Source organism: Ambystoma mexicanum, chromosome 11, assembly GCF_040938575.1.
Source record: "Ambystoma mexicanum isolate Mex_15411 chromosome 11, UKY_AmexF1_1, whole genome shotgun sequence".
NCBI lineage: Eukaryota > Metazoa > Chordata > Amphibia > Caudata > Ambystomatidae > Ambystoma > Ambystoma mexicanum.
In genome coordinates, this window is record NC_090934.1 from 1420401276 (window position 1) to 1420423755 (window position 22480).

A 22480-nucleotide genomic window follows, 5' to 3' on the forward strand; every position below is an offset into this window, starting at 1 on the left:
AGCAGGGTTCCCAATTAGAAGGATCTCTGTCTTACTGACATTAAGGCAAAGATTGTTGGAGGTGCACCAATCCTGAATTGCGACTAGACAGTCAGGAATGAGCGAGGGAGGAGAGGAGGCTGAGGGAAGCCTGAAGGAGAACTCAGTGTCATCAGCATAACAGTGAAAGTTAGACAAGAAGGTGGAGATCATGTGGGCCATATGGGCCAGATTGGCATTGCATAGCCAGGGGGAGAGGATATAGCCCTGAGGGACACCACATGTGGAGATGGAGGTGGTCGAGAGAAAGAACCCAAGTTGGACCTGGGAGGGACGGTCCAGGAGGAAGGAGGTCATCCATGCCAGGTCCTGATCTGTGATGCCCAGGTTCACACAGTCTGTTGATTAGAGTGGCATGATTGACAATGTCTAAAGCAAAGGAAAGGTCAAGGAGGATGAGGACAGAGGGAGAGCGGAGTCGAGGTTAGAGAGTAGATCTTCAAGAGTGTTCTGGAGAGCAGTGTCTGTGCCTCTGGCCAGAGCAACACGCGTTTAAGCCACAGAACCATCGCCATGCTCTTTTATAAACATTTAAAAAACGTAGGTAATGTCCATTAGGTATTTTATTGTGAACAAGTTGGTCTAGTGAGTCAAAAAAAGTTCCAACAGCAAATAATGAGCTAATCACGCTCGTCTTCACAAGTATGTGCTAAATTGCTCCCAGTGTTTTCAGTCCCTGAAATGCTCAACGACAGAGCAGTAAAACAGGATGCCAGCACCAGATGAAAACACCAAAACAAACAATCATATTGCATGTGTGATTGCAGATTAAAGTGACTCCTGCATTCACACATAAAACTGTGGTTATCAAAGTCGTAGGTTTTGTGGATAAATCAAAACCAATGTATGCCTTGGTTTAATAATGCCAGTATACAAGTAACATTGTGTATAGCGCTACATAAATAAACATGTATGTGCTGGTGCTGCCATGATATGCCAAGAACAGACTCTAATGCAAAATACTGCCATATTAAGCTCATTACGATTTCGTTGGTGTCCCGGCGATAAATGTGCTGGAATACTGCCCAAATGCATTACCGTTGCCGCCACTTGCTCCGGCGGAATTTCCGCCAGATTACCATTGGTGGTGGCGGTGTAATTCCCCATTTTATTTGAGTCCATTTGACTCAAGGGGGCTTTTTTGGCTGATTTACTGCGGTGGAATTACCGCTGTGGTAATTCCGCCATATCGGCCGATTTAATGGCAGTGCGTTGGAGATTTACCTCCAGGATTTTCCTGGAGGCAAATACTCCACTCCAGCCCAAACTTGTAATTTGGCGTAGTGGTAAAGTTGGCGATAACAGAGTTATCGGCAACTTGACATCTTGCCTCCAAACTCGTAATGAGGCCTAATGTCTGACATGCTAGTTTCAATAAGCGACAGCCTCACATGCTCAGGCGCTATCAGCACATGTCCTGTTCAGCCTCAAATGCCCAAGTACTGCATTTGCATCCTAAATAAAGCATCAAACACCAGCTGCTATCATCATCTTTTGCAAATGGAGCCTCACATGCAGCCATAAGTGACTCACATGACTCACTAATGACAAATAATGCGAGATAAACCTCATGCCTGCCACGGTCCCCAATTGTAAGATACACCCTCACATGCCGAAAAGCTGATATGATGTGCCAAGTGCCAGAGATGAACAGAAATACCATGTTCAATATCCATCATTGATAGGAAGTGGGTGCCTGACACCAACATGTAGTACCCACTGTCTGTGTTTGGGTAAGAAGGGGAGGTGCACGTCAATTGCAAGTCCCAATTCCTGCTTTTTCTTCCTTGTTGGTCTCATATGTCCCCTACGCTGCAAAGATCACCTTACAGAACCGGATGGCACTGAAGGAAATTGAAGGTTTCTCCTGCCACACGCACTTCCGGAAGATTAATTCAAAGCCAAGATCTTGACTAGGGCAGTTGAACAAAGAGATAAATAATGGTGGGACCTGTGAGCTACCGTGCAGGCCTGGTGGGGGTGGGGGTGGGGGCTGTCGAGCACAGCAGTTACGGAAGAAAAATCATTTTAAATGAAGTTAATTGCTAGGTTTTCATGTCCAGTTTCGCCATGCTCTGATTGCCTTGGTGCCCTCTATCAAGGATAAATGTGCTCGGCGCGCGACACATGCCCTTGTCCATGACTTGAAACATCCCCCTTTGCTTTTAAGGGCAGGCAGTGCTCAACGAGAGCAGAGTTGCTCGAACTAATCCTTAAGCATGTTGCATACTTAACTTGCATGGCGAGCTCTTGCTCCTCCATCACTTTGCTTTAATCCCCACACGACATTTATAATACCAAGACAGCATTATTCCTCGTGCTTTCAAAACTCGGGATCTCCTTAATCTCAGTGAACGCTGATGTTAGAACTTCGCTTTGATAAGCCAAGCACATCTCAGCAGTGACATAATCAGCTCCCCCTGTGCAGTTGTGATTGCTCTGCGGTGTCCACAGCGATAGTCATTGACTGACAATGTGCACGGTGATCATATTGGGAGGGCTGAGCTGGTGTATAGTGCTCCCAAGGCAACACATTCATCCTAGGTACCGCTCTAATGTTATTGTGTATGGAATGCGCTATGCTTACGGCACAGGAAGGGCAATAGTCACTATGCTGTCGGGTAATGTGCAAACCATCCGCGCAGAGGAGCTGCAGAGGGAAGTTGAGGATCACACTCTTTATTGGCCTTTTGTAGTGCAACTTACAACAAAGATGCATATTCAGGCCATCGGTGATTTGAGCGGATTATGGGTATGCGGGCACGACCAATGTGCTGATTGCCGACGGACTGGGCTAGATGCTAATGTCACAAGAAAGAAATTAGAAACAAAAATAGAAAAACGAGTGTTAACACAGGGCACAAATAATACTCACGTCAACAGGATGGTTTACGTCTCCGTAAATTTGAGATTTTCTTGGTAAAGGATGAACGTGCCCACAAAAGTATATTGGGTGCATCTTGCTAAACACCTGATATGTAGCTGCACATACCTCAGACATTCTAGCACTCATAACACTCAACAAACTGGATATCCTGGCCATCGCAGAAACATGGCTCACCCCCACATCTGGCCCAGCTTTATATAATGCTATCTCCTGCGGTTACTCCATCATCCGTAATGACAGAACTGAAAGAAAAGGCGGAGGTGTAGCGATTATCTACAAAGATAACCTCCTGCTACGCCCAGTCAGCCCTATTCATCTTACTCACTGTGAATCACTCCCAGCCAAACTGGCCTGCACACCCAACAGCACTATGAACTTCAACCGTATTTATCACCCTGCAGGCCCGGCACTCAACTTTGAAGACAACCTGAACTGACTCTTGTCTGCCAACCTCAAGCCATCAACCCAACTCATCACTCTTGGAGACTTGAACCTTGGCTTCGGAGACCCATCCAACATTGAGGCTGCCACATAGCTAAATCCACACCAGTATTAGGCTGCACCAAGCACATCCTCCAGCCCACGCATACCCAAGGTTGGACTCTCGACTGGATATAGGACCATGGTTGAAACATTTCCCTGATCTCCAACACTCCATGCCCCTCGTCTGACCACCATATCATTACCTACATTATTGCCATCCCGAGTAACAATCACAACCCGGATAAGACCGTTAGCTGCGCCTCCCGACCCACCCATTTGGCTTCCAGCACCTTTGACTTCAACAGTGCCCTTGTCTGCCCCTGCTCAACCAAACCCTGCCTACAGTACAGGATGTAGATACACTGTTTGACCACTACAACACCATCCTAACTAATGCAACAAATGCCTTGGCTCCCCTCAAACCCCGCAAAGCTTTACCAACCAAACACCAGAACTATTGCTACACCTCAGATCTCTGTGCCCTACACACACTGAATAGAGCAGCTGAAGCTTCTTGGCTGAACATGCCTTCCCAAACAAACAAACCTTGCTTACTGAGGCTGTATGGAATTACAAACGAAGCCTCCATGCTGACAAAACAGCTATCTATAGCTATAGGATATCCAATGAACCTCTAACATCCAGGAACTATTCATCACCCTGAGGGAACTAGAAAACCCCATCCTCCCACCATCACATGTAACTAAAGACAAGGCCTGGTGTGACACCGTCCAGAACACACTAACTGGGAAAATTAGCCAACTCCAAAATAAGATAAATATCAAGCGCTCCCTTGTAACATCTCCCCTGTTACCACCCCGTATATTGAGCCAAGCCCAGGCATCCCATGCTTCCAATTCCAACCTATCTCAACCACCAACCTAAAAACCATCATTAAGGGTCTTAAACCCTGCTGCTGTAAAAGGGACACCTCCCCGTCCTCCATTTTCAAAGACTGTGCAGAACCGCTACTCCCGCTCATTACAGCCATCACAAACTCATCCTTCGCCACCTGCTCTCTGCCCACCGCCCTTAAAGAACCCTGGATCTCCCCTCTGCAAAAATCCTACCTTAGACCACACCATCCCTACCAACTATTGGCCCATCACAACTGTCCCCTTCCTGCTGAAAATCATAAAGTTGACTACCTCCGGATTCGAGACTTCCTCGAATCTCACAACATCTTAGGCACCCGTCAATCAGGCTTCCACCGCAGGCATGCACTGCCACAGCGCTCCTTGACTTAAACAAATTAACTGGAGGACGCTATCAACACAGGCAACCTCTCCCTTCTATACCCCACTTGACTTATCACCAGCTTTCGACTTGGTTGACCACACCACTCTTTGCCATCACCTCATCACTTCAGCAAACTTCAACCCTTAAACCACTAAATGGATTGATTCTTTCCTGTCTAACAGGACATCAAGAGTTTGTACCAGTGCCCCATCAGCCACCCTCAACTCCATCACTTGAGTGTACTCCAAGGCTCTTGTGTCTCCCCTACCTTGTATAATATTTATACTTAGCCCCACTTGGACCTTCTAGACTCCCTTGGCCCCTCTCACACAAACTATACGACACTACCCAACTCCTCATCCCCCATCTAGCAACCAATCCCAAGACATTTGAAAGTGAAATGCCATCTTTGAAACTGGTCACACATCAATAGCAATGCATAGCCTCTGTTTCAATTACTAAAAAACAGAAATTTGATTATCGGCTCCCCAGCACGCCTCACCAAGCTTGACAAGTCCTTCAACTCCTTCACCATTGATGGACACAACATCCCTGTTGTATCTGCTGGAAAAAATCTGGGGGTCGACCTTGATGTCTCACTCAACATGTCGCGGCAGCTGAATCACACGTGCACCGACTTCCTCCTATGGCTCTAAGCTGATCAATGCTAGAAAACCGTTCCAGTCCTCTGATAACTGCACCAAAATCGCCAGAGCACTCGTTGGATCTAAATTGGACTATTGTCACTCCCTACTCTGTGGCACTTCAGAAAAACACTTGAATAAATTGCAAGTGGTCCAAAACAATGCCCTCCGAGCAACCACTGACTAGTGCAAAGACGACCATGCATCTGAAACGAGGCGATACTTCCACTGGCTCCCAGTTCGGGAAAGAATACAATCTCTGTCTGTCACTCACCAATGCTTAGCTAGCCACGCGCCAACATACCTCATCCAAAAGATCAAAAGACAAGCCCCAGCAAAACTACAGTACTTTGCCTACAAACATTGCCCGGAAACTCTGACATATAACCCTTTGTAACAATCTCCCACCCAATTGCGGACTTTCAGAACGAAACTGAAAAGCCACCTTTTCAACTGATTACCACTGTACTAATGTCCTTTGTCTTGACCCTTTAACTAGCACCAAGATGCTCCTGGGCTACGTGCGCTGCTATAGATGTATACATGAATAAAATAAAATAAAATGTGTAAATTAATTGTGATTCTTGCAGAGCAACGCCTAACCTCCCATTGGCCTCATGCTGCATTTCACACCCTCACAGTACCAACACTAATCACAGACATAGCCCGTGTAATCTCACAGTTCTCCACAACCCACATAACTTCTGCTATCAGACTATCACTAAAATATCTTGACAGCCTTAGGACTGTCTTACAATGTTGTCATAATTATTACAATATATGCTATGTTTCAGGCTATGGTCTACCACAAACCCATTTGAGTGAATCAGTACAGGACCAACTGTGCACTCAGTGCTTTGACGCCACACTAGTGACAGATTAGCACCATACACAATCCAAATAATATTCTATAACTAAAATCTGGAGGGGGGACATTACTTCCTTTCCATCAAAGAAGCCTGATGAATAAAAGCATGTATTGCCGCACGGTTTTGCCACAAACATACTGATGGGCGAGAGGTTAGCGATTGTATAACCATGTGATAGACTTAAAACTCACTTGTGTCTAATACTTCTTGTGACCTTAATGGAAGATGTAGGATTCCAGACTGTTTTTAGTTTAAAAACCTGAATAGCATTTAGCAGGAGTCAATTTCTCCAAGTACAAGATGGCAGCTCTGAAAAGATATAGAAGGTCATTACAAGTTACCCGGTATCCTGCCTGCAATTCCAGCAGGATACCGGGAAACTGACCTACCTTTACCGGGCCCTGATAGGGATATACCAGTTGCCGGCAGCAGAGGTAAATCTCCATTCCAGGGGAGGATGTTGCCGGTATTTCCAAAAATACCTGCTGTTTTTTGCTGGTGGGTGCCTGATTTACCACCAGTTCTTGGCTGGAGGTAAATCAGTGAACCCCACCAGCAAACATGTACTTTTGCAGTGAGGGAAAAGTGGCAGTGAGGTAATTACTGCCACATTTACCACCACTTTTCCTGCACCACAAAAGTTATAACGAAGCCCATAAACAAGAAGGTGTGTAAGAAATATCTTGATTTAAGGGATAGTGTAAAGGTAGGAATTTGGGGAGTGTATCATTAGCAGCTAGATACAACAATAAGAGGCAAGAAACAATGGTATATTAATAGTATTGAGAGCAGGATTTAAAATCCAAATCTAGAAAACTATGTATTACTGGTATGGGCCTCATTACAAAATTGGGAATATGTATTTGGGAATACCAGCTGTTTTACTGATCCACATCATCATGGGGTTTGGAACGGCCAGGTTACTAGTGGATGTAGTAATACGAACTATTGATGAACTTTGTCGAAAGTGATCAAAATTTGTTGAACTTTTAAAACCATCTTATTGGAAAAGAGATCCAATTGTTTGGGCCGGACAGAAGTCAAGACCTCAGGCTATTTCTCTGGCCTCCTTCTATTTGTTTGTGTTTCCTTAAAGTGGTAGGGCCAATATGTTGGTTAGGAATTGAACTACAGGCTGTTTTCTTTTGAGCATAATTAGTTTTAGTTTGTTAGGCAGGGAACTTCCCTTATAGTAGTACGGCTGGACCGAGGTTCTCTTTTTTATTTTTGAATAAAAACCCTTAAAGTGACACATAATAGTCTGAGTCCTTCTTCTGGTTCACCAAACCATGTACAGTGAGGTCTTGAAGGTACATGCGGGTACGTGCATCCATAAGGGCTAACTGCCAATGCCAGTGCTCTTAAATGAGGCAAGACCTACAAATTTAACCAAACTTTGTTCATCAATGTTTGTACTTATCACTACAGTCACTGTGATGGTCCCTCCGAGATGCAGTACAATGGCCCCCCATCTGGGAAAGAATACTTTTTCAACACCCTAACCATCACCCACAGATGCATTTCCAAGTCAGCACCTCACTACCTTTCCCAAAGATTCTACAAATTGCACTCAACCACGCCCATTAGAACACCCTACACAGAAAGACTAGATCAACCGAAATTCAAATGCGCTAAAGCAGGTGACTCAAGCTTCCCAATTATATCAGCGAAGCAATGGAACTCACTCCCACTCAAACTCAGATCAGAATACTCCTACCGGGCCTAAAGCAAAGCCCTTAACACATGGCTCTTCAACTAACCCTCCCTGATTCATGCATCCGACTGCATCCTGACTGTCGTCTCACCATGTACGCCTATGACAGTAACTATGTACACTGACTATTGTGCCTAAGGGCCACATGTAACCGGTTCACCAAAGCGCCCTGACGCCTGAGGGCTTGTGTGCGCTATACAAATGGATAAATAATTAAATAAATTATCTTTCATGCACTTGCTTCATGATTTTCCCACTGACTGAAGCATAGATTTTGCTAAAGTATAATTAGAATTGTCAAGCTTAACTTGTACCGAAGGTTTCTCACAATTCACATGGCGATATTGTGTTTCCCAAAGTCCTTCCAAACATCTGATTCAATCCCAGGGGAGCCACATTTAAAGTTCTGTATCTCTTTATATTTTTAAATAAAAATGTTCATTGTTTTGTCTAGCGCATTAGACCAATAGCCACTCATTTACATATCGAGAGATTCACTTGCATTTGCAAGACCATCCAACGCTTCTCCATTTCACCTAAGCATGCAGACACACCTCCACATCTGCCTCCCGGCAGTCTGTCATACCACTACTTCACTCCTTCTAACACACTGCCACCATTTGCCAATCAGAAATATGACTCCCACACACCCCATATTTCTTCTAATATTTGTGATCTGATTCATACCCCTGCTGGAATAAACCATGATGTCTACCACAAAACAATGACCCACCGCCCTTTGAACATTTCACACAGTCTTGTCATCTATCAAACCAAAATATCATTTTTTAACCTCGACCGTTCCGAGAACCAAACTTTTCGCAGCATACCACGGTGTCTCCATGTCACTGAGAATTCCCAGCAGAGCACACTCAGGGGTCAGTTCCAAGCTCCACTGGAGAACCCCAGAGAGCATATCAGACACTGGGCCTCATTATGACCCTGGGTTTTTGCAGCATGGCTACCCCCATTCCGGGTACGAGGTCAGGGTTCCCTGAATGGGGAAATACCGGGCCATTCCGACCTTGGAGGGCCCGGTATTTCCCCATTGAAGGAACCAGGACCCGGTACATCCCCATTCCCATTTCAGCCCTCATAGGGCTCAATGGGAATGGGGAGGATGCTAACAACGGGCCCGTTAATGACAGGCCCATTGTTAGCATCCTGGTCTGCTTGCGGGACCCGCTAAGGATGCCTGGTTTTACCAGTCATCCTTAGCGGGTCCAGCGAGCAGACCTCGTAATGAGGCGGTAGAGGGTTAATGGGTCCGGCAGCTCTACCCGCCCCGTTAACCCCCTACCGCCAGGGTCCTAATGAGGCCCACTGTCATTTAAAAGTTGTGCACACCCAGGCATTCTCGTATAGCCTTGAAACATTCAGGACTTTCCAACCACCCCTAAAGCCGGTTAGGGTTTCAGCCCAGCCTTCTCTGAAGGAATCCGCTCTTGAACGGTATATCTGCCATGGTCCTGGCAATAACAAAGAGAGCAACACCTCTGGCTGACAAATATATTAACACAAGAATCCTTTGTTTGGGCAAGGAAAAGGCTTAAGGTGGCTGAAAAACTGTCATGAATGGGATCTGATTGGATTATCGAAACTAGGTGATGCTCTGACGCGGGGAACATTGTGGTGGACACAATTCCCTTGGATTCCCCAGAGTTTGGAATTGATCACCACCTCAATGAGAGCAACCCAAGGCCTACTGTCATTCCTCCTGCTCCAGTAGACTCAAACCAGTCTCCCATTGCATTTCTAACTTGCACAGTTGTATGGTGAGTAAACCACTCTGTATATTGTAACGCTTGGTGATGTACATTTCACTAATTCTTTCCCTTTACAATTATTCCTCTATGGCGGAAGGCTTTCAGAATCTGGACTCCAGGTTTTATGTATATGCAGAGTGTGTACCGCAACTTAAAGAACTTACCGAACGTGTGCTTAAGGGGTGAAAATTGCGAGTTGAGGTCCCATATGTCTTCAATGTTCCCTGCGTCAGACCATCACCTAGTTTCTATAAACCAATCAGATCCCATTCATGACAGCTTTTCAGCCACCTTAAGCATTTCTCCATGCCCATACAAAGAATTCTCGTGTTAATATAGGATTTGCTCTCTTTGTCATTGCCAGGACCGTGGCAGAGGTGGCCCGGGGCCTAAAGCACAATGAAAGGTCCCTCCTGAAACTGAGAGAAGGTTTTCTCATAAACCTATGGTGCCGCCTACTCAGAATTGTCAGCTGTGTAATTCAGTAGTACAAATAGACAGCATCCCCCAAACTTTAACCTGCTGCACTATCACTCCCAGATTATAAGTAGCGTCCTTCCAAAACAGCATGCTTAGATCTTCTGAGATCTGATTCTAAATTACGAATGTTTGAAAGGGGCTCCTTATTCTCTACATGTATTTGCAATGAGAAATAATTGTACACAAAGTTTCCTGTTAAGTAATTAAGGGCCTTATTCACAGACACGTTTTATAATGGCAAAAGCCCATTGGAAAACATTCTGTGAATTAGCCCTTTAGTGTCGAAGGCCCTTCCAGTGATATGCCTACTCCATACCATAATATTCACTAGTGCCCGTAGAGTTAAGTCAAAGGACCATTCCGTTCCCTTGGTGATGTGAATTCATGTTCACGTCAGGTACTTTCTCAGGACCGAGCATCGGGTCATTCCCCCACAGTGGAAAGAGGACAGGTTTGTGCAATTAACTTTGAAGCCAGAGTACTTTCAGAATTCCCTCATTGTATTCAGGCGTATTTTCACATAGTGTGTGGTGACTCCCGATAGTCCGGCATATGGATCATGGTGGAGAAACACAGATCACATCTGCCAGGCCAGTCCCTGTATCAAAGCCTGGCCTTTTACATGATGATGGCCTCAAGTTTGTTTTCTTAAAGACTTTAAAGAAACATGTTAATTCCAAAGAATCTAAGGTTTTGCTAGACTCCAGTGCGCCCCAGAGCAGCTATGACTTGTCTGGGGCTTTATACTGATTACACATGTTATGTTGTGTGGGTCTTTCGGACATAAAGACAAATTTACCAAAGCACATTGGGCCAACCGTGACAGCAAAGGCCTATTTCATAATGCCACATAAAAGCCCTTCACCTCAACACTGAACTTGGAGATCGGTCAATCAGATCCATTACATTGTTTTTTTATAGCACACATAAAACCCTCCCTAAGTTTGGTTTCTAAGCGCCGATCTGGGATTCAAACCTCTGTTGCTCTGCGTGGTGTTGCCCCTGTGCTATGCTCCGTTCAAATGTATTAAGCGTTTTCCCATCTTTAAGGATCACAGCAATAGTCGCTGTCCTCAGTCCAAGTTGCGGAATAGTGTGCTATTTGAGCTCTATGGTCACAGACAACGGATGGATGAAAAGACCACCCCAGTAATCCTTTTGGACTCCCCCTCCCCCAGCTGCAACTGCTTCAGGACCACTTGTATCTCCTGGTGGTCACCTTCTAGTCAAGTGCATCCCTGCCTGCCCTTTGGGGTGGCTGCAGTGGTACATCCTACAGGAAATCACCCACCTAATATAATTCGCTCGCTGTTCTTGCTGTGTATTCAATGTAACCTGCTGCAACTCAAGACACTCTCCCCCGCATCTCTGTGGCCACGTTCCATTCGGTGTCGTTTATCATGATAGCATGCCTTGCCCATGCATCCCTCCTAAGTAGCTGTGCTATCGGTCGTGTATTCAGCCAACAATGACAGGGGTGTTGCTAGGTTTGGAAAAGACCCGGGGCTACACTGATGTCAGAACTGTCGGGACTGGGGGCTAGCTAGCCTTTTGGTTGTAGCTCCTGAGATTCTATCCGGGGCTACAACCAAAAGACCAGGGGCTGTAGCCTCCTAAGCCCCCCACTAGCAACGCCTCAGAATAATGATGTTATTGTTATAATTGTGCAGTCAGGATTAATGTTGTTGCATGGTTCACCGGGTAGGCAGTTTTTATAATTTCTTTTCTATATCTTGGCCTGCTTGAGAAACTTAACTCCAGGCTTCCAAATGCAGTGTTGTTATTTTGCAGTCAGTGCCACTTTCAGTGGGCCAGTGCCCAAAGCGGAAACAGCTCCCTGAAAGTTGTTTACTTAGGTTATCCCTTAGTCTACAGCATTATGGACACCAGTTTAAGCCTCTTATTGGATGTAGCGTTGCGGGTGCTCGGCCACCGCCCACAGCTTTTCCATGCGTGGATTCTGTTTTCATGACAAGTGCGATCATTCTTGGACTGTGACCATTTAGCAGATCTTTCCCTGATGAAGGACCATTCAGTCTGGCCTGCATGGCAGCTGCTGAATCATTATCTGAATGAAACTGATCACTGTATTTATTTATTGTGACATTTGTTAAGAGCATCTAACCCAGAGGCATCTGGCCACTGGTTACATAAGAGTGGTGGTTACAGTAGCTACGTATTGTGTAAGGTTACAGTCGTTACACGTTACATTGGGTTACATAACGTTACTTTTGGAAGAGTTGTGGAACTGTTGATGACTACTACATGACTTTGTTATAGAATGATTTAACCGATTTACGGTTCTTTAGGCTGTGCAGTCGTCGCCGCTAGCATCTGGGCACTAGTTAGATAAGAGTGGTGGTTACACTAGTTACATATTTTGTATGGTTACAGTCACTACACGTTACATTGGGTTACATAACGTTACTTTTGGAAAAGTTGTGGAACTGTTGATGACTACTGCATGACTTTGTTATAGAATGATTTAACCGACTTACATTCTTTAGGGCGTGCAGTCCTCGCCTGCTGGCTTGTTAGCCCTGGTCCTTTCCATCAGGGCTTCCTTGCTTGTCACCCCTCACGACTGAGCTAGCAGGAGTCGCACTTCTTTCCCAATGCTCCTACTCATCAGTGTTCCTATCAACCACAGCCTGATCTCTCATCTGTGGTTTAGCTGGGGCTTTTCCTATGCCCAGTTATCCATGGCTCCATAGTTTTGATGATGAATATAGCCAGCAGACTGCAGTACCTGCCATAGAAAGGGAGGCCCTGGATTGTGTTAGTTAGGAAAAGGCAAAATGCAAGATTGTTCTGCATTGTGTTGGGGTTGCAGATCATGAGTACACTTAGCTCTGTGTGTGAGATAGCTTTCTGGATGGGATGTGTTAGCAGCATGAAAGCCTTTGTGACCATAGAAGAGACCTCATGCTTGTTGTGTGGGCATGCATTGGCCAGGGGCTGAATGTGGCAGTTGGCTTTTGAGGTGTAGCTTTCTGTTGGTTATAGTCTCAGGAGAGGGTCTTATTGAAAAAGTAACATGAGTGTCAAGTTTGAGTTTGTGTCTAGTGTGAGAGGTGGAGAGAAATTGAGTTACAGTCTGTCACGCAATATGTTTATTCGGATCCATGGTCCATCAAACACATACTATACAAAACACAGAATCAATAAAATCCCTTCCCTAGATAAATTCCACATAAAATACAATCAAATCACACGGCATGTCAATATGCAATAACATGAGATAAACAGTACATAAAATCCAATGCTAAAAGTATAAAAGGAAGTACAAAATGGATTGTTCCCAAGAAATAGACATTCGCAGAAGCAGTGACCAGCCATATGGAAGAGCGAGAACATATAGTCAAGTCCCCCAATCACTGGGGAGAATACTATAACTAGGCAGATAAAAAAGTAATAGACACTTAAGTTTGTTTGCTTAACAGCCCCTTCCTGTAATGCATGGCTCTTCTTTAAAAAGATAATAATGCCCACGCGGTTAGAACAGAATCAGCAGTCAAAAGAAACACAATTGCAGACCTATCGGAGTGGATGTTAGCTTCCCTTAAAACCAGCAATAAGGTTGACCGTCTAATCCTGCTATATCCGGGACAAAACAATAACGAAGGGGAGGAAGGTATTGTGGGTTTGGTGGTGACTTGACATTTTGTTGTGCTCTATTTGATGTTTTTCATTGCGTGCTATGCATGGGGTGGAGTCAAGAGCCAACGTGGCGTTCCTTAAGCTGTTTCTGCATATATGGGATGATCTTTTGAGCTGAGCTTTTTACACTGCTAATTCGGGTTAGGCTACATTTCTATCTGTTATGCATTAAACAGCAAGTCTTTCTTTTTTTCTGAATGTCTGGTGATCTGTAGCTTGTAGATTTCCCATGGTAGTGTGTGCCAATGTTTTGAAACCAATGTCGAGAAGATGCTGTCTCCGTGTATTTCTTTGGAAAATTTCCCTTTTTTTTGGTAATGTGAAGACTTGCTTTGAAGATATTCTGCAACTTGTCTTTGATGCATTCCATGGCTAATAACAATTACCTTAAAGTAGATAATTTTGATTGGTAGCCAGTGGAGTGCTCTGACAGCTGGTGTTATGAGTTCCCTCCTTTTGCATTTGAGTAGTAATGTGGCTGCTGTGTTTTAGACACATCGTAGTTTTCTTATAAGCTAGTACTTCATGCCCAGGTAAATGCTGTTCACATAGTTAATTCTTGAAAGAATCAGAGTAAAGATAGCTGGTCATCTATCCTGGAAAGAGAGGTGTGCCATAATCCATCACTTCTTCTCGTTAGTGTGCCGTGGTTGACTGTTTCGAAGGCTGCTGAGATGTCAAGGAGTATGAGAGCTGAGGTGATGTTGTCACCCACAATAGTTTTGAGGTCATTCCAGACTGAGATTAGTACCAATTTGGTACTTCCAATTGGTCCAAACAGTTTTATGAGTGATCTAACAAGTTATTCAACTCTAGATACTCCAATATGTGGGTATGTACATCGCTCTCTAGAATTTTGGTGAGGTGCAATATGTTTGAGATAGGAAGAAAGTTGCAGGGGTCTTCTGGGTCTCTGGCTGTGTTTTTAAGGAGTGGTCTGACCTAAGCAGTTTTGGAAGCTTTTGAAAGAATTTCTCTTTTGAGTGAGCATCTTGTTAGATTGAGGAAGTAGAGTACTGGTGTATCCTAGATGAGGATCTCTTTGTATCATCCTGGGGGCAAGGATCCATTAGGGAGCCTCATGTGTTGCTAAATGTCACCCATTTTGATGCCTGTTTCAGATAGTAGTTTAAAGCTGTTCATCTGAAGGATTGCAGGATGTTTGTCCTTGTGCAGGGTTTGCATCATGTTCCATTCCATATAGTTGCATTGATGGCTTGCTGTATGTTTACTTCAATTGGTTGGTGGTATCATCTGATAGGTTTTGGGTAGGTGTCATCATTTTGCTGCAAGATTCAGGGTTTCACATCTCATTAATAATTTGGTGAAGTTCTTCTTTTGGGTCGGGTGCCTTTTGATTTGCTCAGTGTTGTCAAGTTTCCTTTCTTTTAGGATTTCCTCTTTGTAGTGGTGTATCTGTCTCTGGCAGGTGGCATGTCTTGTAGGTCATAGTGTTTTCTCCATGTTTTTTTCTAATATATAATTTATTTTTCTTGATTTTTACGGGGTGTATGTGCACTCGTGAAGCTGTTTTTTTTCTGGGAAGATATTGCCTTCTGGTTGAATGAGGATGGTGAGTTTCTCAGTTATACAGTGTCCAGTCATTAAGATTCTTTCAGTAGGTAGAGATCAGGTTCATGGAGGTTGAGTTTGGTCTCTTCCATTAGATTTATGCGATCCTCCATGTTTAGCGTTTCACATCTTCTCTTGGTGGTTATAGTTTTACCTTTGTGTGTTGGGAGTTTACCCATCTGCTTGCTGATAGTAAAGGTAATGATTAAATGGTCACTCCATAGTACCTGATTTGGGGCGGGGGGAGTATTTATCAAGCCTTCTTTGCAAAACATTGTGTCAATGGTGTGGCCTGTAGTATTAGTTGCACTTTTAACTTTTTGTTTGAGGTGAAAGTCGACCACGTGGAACGCTCAGTCTTCTGGGTGCTGATTCTGCTTGCTCCTCGAACCAAATGTTGAAGTCTGCTTGTGTTGCATCACCAGGTTGGCCATTACATCTGAGAGGTTTTCTGTGAAGGCTGTCTTGTATGATGGTGGTCTGTAAAGAAGTAGGAAGAATAGGTTGGATTGGTGTTTGAGTGTGAGGTGGATCAAAGGTCCTGGGCAGTCTGCAAAGTCTTAGTGGTCTGATGTTGAGATTTTGAGTGATTCCTTACGTGCTGAGGCAATTTCACCTCCTCCTTCTCCCGTCCGTTTGACTTGGATACATTTGAAATGACTGTGGATGAACCTGTACATCATTACTTTGCAGTCACCCAATAGCCAGGTTTCTGTAATAGAGAGAAAGCTGGTTCCTCCTTCAATAGGAATTCCTTGGATCTCCATTCTGTGTATACTGATGGAGTGGGCATTGATCAAGTGGCAGTGTGTCAGGTGTCCAGGGCCCAGGCCCCATGCCATTGTTGTTGTGTGCACTCTGTTGGCTCTGTGTGCCTTGTAGAAGCCAAGGTTCGGATTGTGACAGGACTGATTGGTTGTGGCGGTGGCCAGCTACACTGAATCTGAATGTTCGTTGGTGAACAGTTCCAGTAGGTTGCTGGTGGGGCTGTTTGTTTTAATGTGGTCCAGAAAGGATGGGGAGGTTCAGCGATCTTTTGGAATGCAAGACATATTTAGGTCAAGTTTTCTTCTTAGTGCCATGTGGTATTCAACATCTATGGTGTGATGGGGTCTGCCAATCTACCGAGAGAGTCTGCCACATACAGTGTTGGCTCTTGTTTTACAGAGCTCTGGTTCTTGCCCTCATTATTCTGCCTACCTTTGCTTTTTGCCCCCATGCTTGTCTCATAAAGAGAGAGGTTGTGGGTGGGTGGAAAGGTAATGTGACACATAAAGGGCTTGGGCTCTGACTTGTAATCTTTCATTTCCAGGGAGGCAAGGGTTTTTCTGGTTGGCGGTTGTGAAAGCATGACCATTAGTGGGTGATTGGATGTGTTATGATTAGTTCCCCTAAGGTTTACTCCCTACTGACTTAGTTGTCCTACTTTGGGTGTAATGAGAGAGACTTTGTTCTTGGAGACTTAGTGGAGTGCTGGCATTATTATCATATACAACGGCCAGAAACAGTTTCACCCTGCATTATTCCCTAAGTATCCCTCTATGTCAAAATCTGAGTAACTATTTTATTTCAGAATCATTGTTTGCGGTCTGATAACTTGAATTGTCCCCAGTTATGAATACTGACACCTAAGCAGATAGAATTAAACATGAAAAGTAACATGATGAAGAAACTCTGTTGACACATTCCTGGGAGAATATTCAAGAGGGATGAACTGGAAATCTCATAGGTCAGAAGGATGGATTGGAAATCTCACAGGTCAGAAGGATGGATTGTAAATGACATAGGTCAGAAGAATGGATTGTTAATCACATAGGTCAGAAGAATGGATTGGAAATCCCATAGGTCAGAAGGATGGATTGGAAATCTCACAGGTCAGAAGGATGGATTGGAAATCACAAAATTCAGAAGGATGGATTGGAAATCACATAGGTCAGAAGAATGGATTGGAAATGTCACAGGTCAGGAGGATGGATTGGAAATCACACAGTTCAGAAGGATGGATTGGAAATCTCACAGGTCAGAAGGATGGATTGGAAATCTCATTGGTCAGAAGGATGGATTGGAAATCTCACAGGCCAGAAGGATGGATTGGAAATCTCACAGGTCAGAAGGATGGATTGGAAATTTCACAGGTCAGAAGGATGGATTAGAAGTCTCACAGGCCAGAAGGATGGATTGGAAATCACATAGGTCAGAAGGATGGATTGGAAATCTCACAGGTCAGAAGGATGGATTAGAAATCTCACAGGTCAGGAGGATGGATTGGAAATCGCATAGGTCAGAAGGATGGATTAGAAATCTCACAGGTCAGAAGGATGGACTGGAAATCGCATAGGTCAGAAGGATGGATTGGAAATCGCATAGGTCAGAAGGATGGACTGGAAATCGCATAGGCCAGAAGGATGGATTGGAAATCGCATAGGTCAGAAGGATGGATTGGAAATGGCATAGGCCAGAAGGATGGATTGGAAATCGCATAGGTCAGAAGGATGGATTGGAAATCGCATAGGTCAGAAGGATGGACTGGAAATCGCATAGGCCAGAAGGATGGATTCGAAATCACATAGGTCAGAAGGATGGATTCGAAATCACATAGGTCAGAAGGATGGATTGGAAATCGCATAGGTCAGAATGATGGATTGGAAATCGCATAGGCCTGAAGGATGGATTGGAAATCGCATAGCCAAGAAGGATGGATTCGAAATCACATAGGTCAGAAGGATGGATTCGAAATCACATAGGTCAGAAGGATGGATTGGAAATCGCATAGGTCAGAAGGATGGATTGGAAATCGCATAGGCCTGAAGGATGGATTGGAAATCGCATAGGCCAGAAGGATGGATTGAAAATCACATAGGTCAGAAGGATGAACTGGAAATCTCATAGGTTAGAAGGATGGATTGGGCAACTTGCAAAGGGGCTCTATTTGAAGTCGCTCATGTTAGGGGTGTTCCCTGGTTTCAAGATCAATCAGGAATAGTAAAACATACACTGGGCAAATTGATAGTTTGACAAACCTCAGTGCCCTTTGAAAAGCAAAGCATTTTAAGCTTCCACGGGTCCATTACAAACGTAGAAGCAGAAATCTAAAAGTGTCAACCACAGACGGTGGTTGTACTCACAACAGCCACATTATTTGAATAGGACTGTGTTATTTCCCCAAACACCTTATTCCAATACCTTTCCACTGGTACAAGTAACATCTGCATGGTATTAACCTTGGGAAAACATTATGCTTGGGCAAAAAGGATATTCTTTTGGTGCATTTCTGCACCAGGATATTGTTTGTCCTAGTGCTAAAAGGGCACATGCTTAGCACGATCGCAAATATTGCCTTAGGTGAGAAATGCATTGAGAACATGTGCTGCACTATTATAATTACCGGCCTGGTGCAAATGGCGTACAATGCTGCACTTGCATTGGCACAAAGTTTCTGTAATCAATTTCCAGGTACTTACTCTTGTTTTAGAACGAATTTCCCCAAGATTGGCAAAGTGTATTGCACAGTTTGTGGACACAGCTAAGCTGTGCCAAGATGTACTGTTGCAAAAAACCCTAGCAAGCTGATTAGCACCTCTCCTCCTATCTTCTCAATAAATACCTTCCAGCACAGCCTATTGCTGTGCTTGCAGTTTATTGACGCGGGCTGTTCAAGGTTATATTATTGCCATTTCCAGTATTATTAATAAATCTGTGAAAAAGCATTCCTTCACAGACTTGCAACAATCCAGCGAGTTGAAACACATTTATTTGTTATTTAATAGTTTTTTTTATAACGTGCCTAATACCGTACCTGAGATCGGTTTCTAAGCGCGTATCCGGGATTGAAACCTCTGTTGCTCTGTGTGATCTTGCTTCCAAGGCCAGCGCGTTGCCCCTGTGCTGTATGGGGCAACAACCTTATTGCTTGAGTTCACTTTTCTCGGATTTCAATCTCATATCATTTCCCATTAAAATATGGCCAGTGCATTTAGACGCTAATCAAATTGTTCAAATTGTTCATGAATTGGGTAAATGCCAGAACGGGGCAGAGAGGTCCGAGAATGTGTGGCAGGAAATGCCCTCCAACAGAAACGCCGCCTAATAATGGCGATTTGCCTCATTTTGCCGAGGTCTGGATACGTCTTCATTAACCAACCCAACAGCAGTACCTAGACATGGCCGCGTGCCCATCCTTCTCATTGCTTTGGGCCTTTGGTGGAGCACCCCCTGCTCCACTAACGGCAGCTGTGTTCCAAATCGCCTAAGTACACTGGTGGAAATACCCCCCCTTCCCCCAGTGTGCCTTGGGGGTCCTCGAGAGTGGGAAATGTGACAGCCTCATTTATTAACACTCGGAGCCAGCACTGGTGCTTCCAGCTGCAGCTATCCTTGTTGCCTTCGGTTTAGTGTCACGTGGAAGCCTAGGCCAGCGTGAGCAGGCTGCAAATATAAATATATATATATATACATATATATATATATATATATATATATATATATATATATATATATATATATATATAATTTTTAATTTGTGATTTGGTTTGCAAAACATTGAGCATTTATTATGAAATAAGTGAATCATTTCTAAAGCTCACATCTAATTAGCATCTATGAAACGAATATGAAGTTAGTAAAATGTATTTATTATATTTTATATGATAGATTATTTATAACACGCTTAATACCCAGAGGTTTCTAAGCACAGACCTGGGGATCAACCTGTGGTGCTCCATGTCGTCTTTCTTCCCAGGCGAGCATGTTGCCGCTGAGCTATCCTCCCGAGACATCTCATATGGTTAATATCTGAAACTATATGCCAAGGAAAAAGTTATACTTGTTTAACTTTCTAGTTTAATCAAATACATTCATTTTTGTCTTTGCTATTGTTTTTATAAAAACGTTCAATAAAAATCAGTTAACAGAACAAAAAACGTATATATATTTATTATATTTGATATCATATGGTTAATATCCGAAATTATATACCAAGATAAAAGTTGTACTTGTTTAACTTTCTAGTTTAATCAAATGCATTCATATTTGTATTTGCTATTGTTTTTATAAAAACGTTCAATAAAAATCAGTTAACAGAACAAAAAAACATATGTATAATATATTTTATATCATATGGTTAATATCAGAAATTAAATACCAAGGTAAAAGTTGTACTTGTTTCACTTTCTAGTTTAATCAAATGCATTTTTTTTGTATGTGCTATTGTATTTATAAAAACATTCAATAAAAACAGTTAACAGAAAACAAATAGTAAAAGAAAGGAGAATAACAAATCATCAAACACTTGACATCCGTTAGATCTTTAGGGAGCAAGTGGTGTAATAAAGTATGAAGAAGTGTACATTCCTCTGGTAATTCCCAGCAATTCTAAAAGAAGAACATAGGGTGATGGACGACCATACACCGTGCGTTAAAACCCCTGTTTATAAATAAGGCGCCCCTAGCATCAGGTATACAACTTTGATAAAGTGAATGAGTGCAATCATTGCAGACTTGTGTACACCTGTAAATAATAGACACCACAACCTTTTCAGCTCGATCCATAGGTAGGGCCGATGGTAAATCGGGCTAGCCGCCGCTGCCTAGCCAGCTCGGTCCCAGGACCCTCGAGAGTAGGGTGCTTCTTTTCTGTGTTTGCACCCACGGCGCTCTCTGCCTTTCGGCTCAGTCCCTCGGCGGGGGTGCCATAATGACCAATGGCATAAGATATTTACCCTGAATCTGAGCTATGACATTCTAACTCTTCTATCGGGAAGCATTCCCAGATAGCCTGGCATGATGTCTGCTTTATTTGTTGTTTGTGTGTAATGGTCATACATTTTGTATTTCTGCATTGTTTCATTCTGTTTGCACCAATCCCACAGTTGTACGTTGATTGGCTGGGGCAAAAGAGTTTAAAAGTCACTTTGCATTGCAAAAATACACTTTATGCCACTCTGTGAATCATGGTGTTTGTTGGCAGTGCAAAGTCACTTTGCACTGCACAAAAAATTCCATGAATCAGACCCTTAGGGCTGGATTCATTAAATTCTTTGCACGGTTCAAAGTGACTTTGCACTGCTGAAAAGTGACTTTGCACTGCCGAAACAAACCCTGAAAAGTGACTTTACACTGCCAACACAAACCCTGATTCATGGAACTGTGCAAAGTGTATTTTGGCAGTGCAAAGTCAGTGCACAGTCATTATTGCAGTACAAAATGACTTTGCACTGCATAAATTACTCTTTGCACAGTTCCATGAGTCAGGGTTTGTCGGCAGTGCAAAGTCACTTTTCAGCATGCAAAATCACTATGAACCATGCAAAATATTCCATGAATCGGGCCCTACCTCTTTACAATTGGACCCTATGATTTTCTAATGCAAGAATTAATGTAAAGGGCCACCTGCTCACACCCTATTTCAACAGACATGCTCTTCTCTAAATTAAGGAACACAGCTGCAGAAGGAATGACCACCGCCACCAGTGCAACACAGGCCAGGCCATTGAAACTGCAGTGGCTGCTGTCATTTTCAGCAGCCATTTTGAATTACAGACATGTCTGTTTAAATGTACATGCTGCTGGAAGGATAGAGCAATAAAAAAAAGTGATCGTAGCAAATCATCCAGACGTGGCAGAGAGATATTATGTTTGTTTGTTTATGTATTGGCCAAAGTGTCTGGAAATCCATAAGACAATGTAGAATTGGGTGAACTGCATAATAAATAGCTGTGGTTTAAAAGAACAGCCCGAGCCTGGCAGTGAAGACTTGCACATGACATTCTGATTCCATCCGACAGAACCAATGCCGTTCAAATGTACAGGTGGAGTACGCATATCCCTGAGCATCCACACAAGGCACTATGTTGCATGTTAAAGGTATTTATGTAGTGCACCGTCACCCACAAAGCTGGTCTCCAGGCGCTCAGGCCGATCTGTAAACAAAGAGGTGGGGGTGTTGAGTTAGTGGGTGAAGAGGGGGTAGGAAAGTGAGAAGGTGGTCTACTGTTGGCAGCCTCAGATCGGTTATCACCATGCTCTGAGCTTGGGTGTGAGTATGGGATGGAACTGAGTCCTCGTGTGCTGTTGTTGGGTTCTATGCATTGATTGTTTGTTGTTGCCTTATGGTGAAGTGCGTGCGGTTT